Below are 5,190 nucleotides of genomic sequence, written 5' to 3' on the forward strand. Positions count from 1 at the left end.
CTGTCCCAGTGAACATTATGCTCTCTCGGCGCGCGCGTCGCCACCACGGTTTTTCCGCGACAGCAGCGCAGCATCATGATGTTGCGTCTGTTGTAAGTCGGAACGGGTTGACCGGCTGTTCGCGAACAGTCGGGGTTTAACCTTGCCTAACAAACGATCAAACAACTTCCACTCTCGAGGTGCGGTACGGTGACTGTCCTATCGTCCGCTCTTGTATGCTGGATTGCACTATTTCACTATATTAAGGGGAGAGGGTGCCTTCACACACATATTCGATGTGAAATATCTTCCGCCCCCCAGCGGAGCGCTTCGGCGCCTCTGCGAGGCAAAACGCGGCATTCAAAAACAACAACCAAAATTGCCGTCGATTTCCTCTCCCTGCCCTGCAATGGCTGGAGCAGAAGGAGAGCGAGAGAGAGAATAGTCTCATTGGGTCAGAGGAATGGCAGTGGAGCGGGCTAATGGCGAGTAGGCTCGAGATCTATCAATTACACTAGCCAGGTCGCTCTCCCTATTGAACATTATTACTCTCTCACGTCGCCACTGCGGTTTCCGCGACAGCAGCAGCATCATCATGATGTTGCATCCACCAATTCGTCCGGAACCGGGTTATTCGGCTGTCTGCGAACAGTCCGGTTTTAACCTTACCCAACATCCACTCTCGAGGTGCGGTACGGTGAATGTCCTATCGTCCGACCTTGTATGCTGGATTGCACTATTTCACTATATTAAGGGGAGAGGGTGCCTTCACACACATATTCGGTGTGAAATATCTTCCGCCCCCCAGCGGAGCGCTTCGGCGCCTCTGCGAAGCAAAGCGCGGCATTCAAAAACAACAACCAAAATTGCCGTCGCTTCCCTGCCCTGCAATGGCTGGAGCAGAAGGAGAGAGATTTTAGTCTCATTGGATCAGAGGAATGGCAGTGGAGGCGGAAGAAGCATGGCCGAAATGAGCTCGCTTCCTATCGAAATTACCTTGCCAGGTCTCTTCCGTTTGGACATTATTTACTCCGTCTCTCTCTCTCTCTCTCTCTCGGCCTGCGTCGCCACCCTACTAGTTTCGTCACAGCATATGCCGGCCTTTCAGGAGATCGGAACAGGGGGCTCCCCTTCGCCTTGCTGTCCTGCCCAACTTAAGCGGACTTGGGCTGGCTGATCCCCGTCTTCGCGTCTGTGCCGGCCTTCAATGCAGCGCCCAGCCGTCTCTTGACCGAGATTCATTGCACTATTCCACGCGCAAACGGCTACCCTAAATGTGCATAGACAACGCTCATGGTTCAACACGACCAGGGCGCAGTCTGGGAGCCGAGTATACTAAAAAGAGAGTTTAGCAGCCAAAACTCGTCAAAGCACACGTTGGGTTACCCCATCACCTAACAACGATGATGGCGGTTCCCACCCGTGAAATACACAACCTAACCAATATTGGGCGACGATGGCGCTCATGACCCCACGTCCCCACAAACAGTAAGAGAAAGAGAGAGAGGAGGAGATGGGCCAATGTGCGGTCCCTCGCCCAATGTCTTATGCCTCGCTGGGGCAAAGAGAAGAGAAGAGAAGAGGAGCGGATAAGGGAGGAGATTGGCCAACGTGCGGTCCCTCGCCCAATGTCGGCTGCCTCGCTGGAGCTGGGTAAAGAGGAGAGGAGCGGATAAGGGAGGAGATTGGCACACACGGTGGCGCTGCCGGCGCCGAGGATAGCAAGAGAAGGTGCAGTTTGATCTGATCATCTGGTTTGCTAGTTCTCTAAGGCCAACGTGCGGTCCCTCGCCCAATGTCGGCTGCCTCGCTGGGGCAAAGAGAAGAGGAGAGGATAAGGGAGGAGATTGGCACACACGGTGGCGCTGCCGGCGCCGAGGATAGCGAGAGAAGGTGCAGTTTGATCTGATCATCTGGTTTGCTATTTCTCTAAGGCCAACGTGCGGTCCCTCGCCCAATGTCTTCTGCCTCGCTGGGGCAAAGAGAAGAGGAGCGGATAAGGGAGGAGATTCGCCAACGTGCGGTCCCTCGCCCAATGTCGGCTGCCTCGCTGGAGCTGGGGCAAAGAGGAGCGGATAAGGGAGGAGATTAGCACACACGGTGGCGCTGCCGGCGCCGAGGATAGCAAGAGAAGGTGCAGTTAGATCTGATCATCTGGTTTGCTATTTCTCTAAGGCCAACGTGCGGTCCCTCGCCCAATGTCTTCTGCCTCTCTCTCAATCTCACTATTTTGGCCGCCGTGATAGGCGCCGCCAACAGCAGCAGCTACCTGGTTGATCCTGCCAGTAGTCATATGCTTGTCTCAAAGATTAAGCCATGCATGTGTAAGTACAAGCCGATTTAAGGCGAAACCGCGAATGGCTCATTAAATCAGCTATGTTTCATTGGATCTGTAAACCCACTTACTTGGATAACTGTGGCAATTCTAGAGCTAATACATGCAATTGGTCTCTGACCGCAAGGGAAGAGCGCTTTTATTAGTTCAAAACTGGTCGGGCCCCGGTCCGTAACCCACCTGTGGTGAATCTGAATAACTTCGGGCTGAGCGCACGGTCTCCGCACCGGCGCCGCTTCTTTCAAGTGTCTGCCTTATCAGCTTTCGATTGTAGGTTATGCGCCTACAATGGCTATAACAGGTAACGGGGAATCAGGGTTCGATTCCGGAGAGGGAGCCTGAGAAACGGCTACCACATCTAAGGAAGGCAGCAGGCACGCAAATTACCCACTCCCGGCACGGGGAGGTAGTGACGAAAAATAACGATGTGAGTCTCATCGAGGCTTTCGCCAATCGGAATGAGTACACTAAATCCTTCTTGATATCATTGGAGGGCAAGTCTGGTGCCAGCAGCCCGCGGTAATTCAGCTCAATAAGCATTATATTAAAATTGTTGCGGTTAAAAGCTCGTAGTTGGATCTCAGTTCCGGACTGACGATTGCACGCCCGGTGTTTACTGTCGCGCTCGAACAGCCGCCCGCCCGGCCTCCTGCAGGATGCTCTTTAGCCGAGTGTCCCGAGTGGCGAAGTTTACTGAAAAAGATTACGTTGCTCCAGAACGGGCTATTTGAATATGGCGAATGGTGATACATGGAATAATGGAATAGGACCTCGGTTCTATTTTGTTGGATTTCGGAACCAGAAGTAATGACTGTCGGAACAATGAGGCATTCGTATTGCGGCGCTAAGTGAAATTCTTGGACCGTCGCAAGACGAACTACTACAGCATTACCGAGATGTTTTCATTAATCAAGAACTGAAAGTTAGAGGTTCAGCGATCAGATACCGCCTAGTTCTAACCACCACTTGATGCCAACTAGCGATCCATGACGTTATTCCCATGACCCGGCGGGCGGCTTCCCGAAGCAAAAAGTCTTTGGGTTCCGGGAAATATGGTGCAAAGCTGAAACTTAAAGGAATTAAGCGAGAGGGCACCACCAGGTGGAGCCTGCGACTGGTGTTGACTCAACGGGAAACCTCACAGGCCCAGATTTGCGGAAGGATTGACGAGATTGAGAGCTCTTTCTCGATTCGGTGGGTGGTGGGTGCCAGCGTTCTGGTTAGTGGAAGCGATTTGTCTGGTTAATTCGATAACGAGCGAGACTCTGGCCTACTAGTAGTCAGCGGATCTCCAGAAAATGGTGTCAGTTCGCAACTTCTTCTTAGAGGATAAACGCTAATTCTAGCATGCGAGATTAGTATGCTGGGTCTGTGATGCATAGAATGTTCTGGAGCACCTGCTTTTCACTGAAGGGATCAGAGTTTCCCCCTCCGAGAGGAGCGGGTAACCCGTTCAAAGCCTTTCTTGATAGGGATTGGGGCTTGCAATTGTTTCCCATGAACGAGGAATTCCCAGTAAGTGCAAGTCATCAGCTTGCGCTGACTACGTCCCTGCCCTTTGTACACACCGCCCGTCGCTACTACCGATTGAATGATTTAGTGAGGCCTTCGGACTGGCGCTCTTGGATTATCGGCCCCGTTGCCCGCGAGGGTTTTCTGGGGTCGTCGCCTCGAGCTGACGGAAAGATGTCCAAACTTGATCATTTAGAGGAAGTAAAAGTCGTAACAAGGTTTCCGTAGGTGAACCTGCGGAAGGATCATTAACAGAGAGAAAGAGAACGGGGCGCTCTTAAAACTACTACTCTCCTGATTTGGGCGGTCTCGGGCTATGCTCTGGCAACTCCAGCAGGGAAAGAGGACAATCCCGGCCCCCGCACCAAAAATAGGTACCACGCTGTGGGTGGACCACACTCGGGCGAGAGCGCGAAGACCGGAGGAGGACGGACAGGGCTTTGGACAGCTGCCCGTCCGTTCCTTACTACCGGCGAATAAGCCTCTTGACCCAAAAAGAGTGAAATTCTAGTGTCAAAAAACAACAACAAGCCGTCCGGCCAAACCCAAACCACAAACTTGGGCTATATCTGTCAAACCCTTTCATCGAGACTCGACCTGTGATGGTTAGTCGCAAAAAGACCAAATGGCAAATACACAACTCTTAACGGGGGATCACTCGGCTCGTGGGTCGATGAAGACAGCAGCAAACTGCGTGTCGGTATGTGAATCGCAAGAATACCAGATACATCGACAAGTTGAACGCATATTGCGGCGGCGGCAGCCATATGAGCTTGTCGCCGCCACTCCTCTACGAGGGTCGGAAATATACATCCATCGGTTGCTGCGAGTTCGGTGCCTGCTGACTGTCTCCCCGACACGAGGGTAACCCGAACCGAGCTTCCGCCTTGGGGTTTAATCGCCCGCGCCTTGCGCGAGGCGTGCCCTTAAAAACAAGCAAGCCTATCACTAGCAAGTCCATGGACTTGGCGCACCCCCATTCAACCACAACAAAGCGACAGTTGTCGCCCTCGCAAATAACTGGAGGCGGCGCTCTTTTGCCTGCTGTCCACAGAGACACGAATGGCCGTCGGCCGCTCATGGCTGATGCTGCACATGTTCTAAGAGGCACTCCATCCCACGAAGAGGAAACGAAACCGGGTCGGATATCTTTTAAGTAAGCCCCGCCGGAATTTCGTCTATCACCTCGAAAAGAGTGCTTGGCATGCATTGCAGTGGAACCTAAATTGATGAGTGCGCCTGGGCCCGCAGTCTACCATGTAGTGGTGCAGGCAGAGATGAGAATGCTTGGGTGACGCCGTGCTCTTCCTCACGCGCTCCTCCACCCTCTCCCACGGTCAGACGCGGTGTGGGCGTTCTCTTTG

The 5,190-nt window shown here is 53.0% G+C and overlaps 1 non-coding gene across 1 annotated transcript; it reads left to right on the forward strand.

Moving 5' to 3' along the window:
- The first annotated feature begins 4,464 nt into the window (after window positions 1–4,464).
- LOC121864105 lies at window positions 4,465–4,628 on the forward strand. The gene has a single exon (XR_006088553.1). It is a non-coding gene; the product is annotated as a 5.8S ribosomal RNA (ribosomal RNA).
- Window positions 4,629–5,190: the final 562 nt, after the last annotated feature.

Source organism: Homarus americanus, unplaced genomic scaffold, assembly GCF_018991925.1.
Source record: "Homarus americanus isolate GMGI-L3 unplaced genomic scaffold, GMGI_Hamer_2.0 scaffold942, whole genome shotgun sequence".
Lineage (NCBI taxonomy): Eukaryota > Metazoa > Arthropoda > Malacostraca > Decapoda > Nephropidae > Homarus > Homarus americanus.